Here is a 1,987-nt window from a genome sequence, read left to right on the forward strand (position 1 = left end):
CTGAAATAAAAATCAATACTGAAACACAAAACAATGAAGGTTACTGAGATCAAAGGTACAGCTTGTACTTGTCCTCTCATATGATTTTGGGTATAAAGCCATATTGTCAACATCAAGTTTGCTCATGGCCTTTAAAAATCTGTGCAACACGTTCCACACCTTGAGTTAGGGAATAAAAGTTAAAAGCAGAAGTTATCCGCATGCATGCTCCACTGCTTTTCTGAGGCCACAAATGTTTAGTATAAAAATGTACATAAAACCATAAATGAACATTGTGTTTTACAGAGTGAGAAATATTCCCATTTCAAAAAGTATCCCAACAAACATGCCAGTCCTCCAAACTTCTAACTGAATGTTCTCAATTTAACTGAACAGTTACTTCTCTGTAAACGTTTGCAAGACTAGGCTATAAATCTGAAAAGAACAGAACAGTCAATAAATGTTGAAGAGATTATTAATGAAAGATCCCTTTGCTTGAAGATGAAGGTTTTAAAGAAGGGTTTAAAGGAGAACAAGGAAGGCCCCTGATAGACAAGAAGAATAATTATCCAAGTGCAAGAGCAGCTCTGGAAAGGCAGGAGGCTGACGGTCACAGGAGCGAAGGAAGGCAGCAGTAAGGTCAAAGGGCTAAGGAGAGCACGGGGAGTTGGAGGGGAAGGAATGAGAAACAAGAGCAGAAAAGCAGGTGAAGGAAATTGAACTTCCTTTTTTATTATTTAGCTGCTCTGTTATTGAATCAAGTTGACAAGCATGGCAGTTAACGTAACCTGGGCCTTTAAGTCCTGAAACAGTTCAGAGCAGTTGCTTAGAATGATCGCCAAAAGCTGTTTGTCTTTAAAAACACATCAAATGGCCAACTTGGGGCACACTGCCTGCACCCAGAGGAGCAGGCAGAGGAGCAGGCAGGAGGGATGCAGGCAGCCTCACCAGGACCTCTGAAGACGCCCTGTTTTCTGTATTGCACCGAATACAAAATCCATCCCGGTGCCTCCATTCCAGTGGTGAAAGCCCATGCTGGGATGAACACGAGCTACCTGTGGGATGGCTGCTCCCACTGCACCGACCACCTTCCCTGAGAGTTCAACGCCACTGGAAAGCCCACGGGTACAGCTCCCGCCCGTGGGAGTTGCAGCTCACTCAGAGACCAGAAGTCACTTTGGCCACTAATCTCACATCATCCACAACCAGATGAAAAAGCTGTTTTTCATCCTTCCCTGGCTAGTTACCATCAGGGTTGTTTCAACCAAACAGCTGCTAATTTCTCCTCACGGTAATGGAAAATGAGCATTCCTACAGTACCTTTGGTTTCTCCCCACATTCTCAGTGCCCATGGATAAAAGTAAGTTCTCTGCAGCGCTAGCCAAAACACAATAAACATATTTCAGAGCATTTACTGTGTATTTGTTTGAGCTCAGTAAAAAGAATGGGAAACAGCTGTATAGTATCTATTTGATCACGTGGAACATCTGGTAAGTTAAAACTCTGTCAGGCTGTGCTAAGCCCACACTCGCTGACAGTATAAACCTACTTCAATGTGAAGGTAAAACCTTCACATCTGCTGCATATTGTTTCTCTTTTTTCAAGTTATTTTCATAAATATGGCACCGCTTCAGCACTACAGGCATAAATCTGGGTTATTTCATGATTATCAGATTCTTCTAGTTACAAGACAAATGCCACAGCTGTGCTATGAGTAAAGCTGTGATGGGAAAAAAGAAAAAATGAGCTAAAATAGAATCTGTGATCCAAAGCTTAATTAAGCGCATGAAAAATGTCCGTAAAACTTTGGTGGCAAAAATGTTCAATTTCTAGGTCAAATCCTTTAAATCCTATTCAGTTCCTACTGTGGTAAAACTTTTGCTGAAATCAAAGAGCTGTACCTGTCCTTACAGAACAGCTCACCGAGCTACAGCACGTGCAGTAGCCATTCACACAGGCGTTCAGGGGATGTCTGCAGCCCTTGGATTTCGTAGGGGACAGAAGTTTG

Source organism: Cariama cristata, unplaced genomic scaffold, assembly GCF_000690535.1.
Source record: "Cariama cristata isolate BGI_N322 unplaced genomic scaffold, ASM69053v1 scaffold28418, whole genome shotgun sequence".
Classification (NCBI taxonomy): domain Eukaryota; kingdom Metazoa; phylum Chordata; class Aves; order Cariamiformes; family Cariamidae; genus Cariama; species Cariama cristata.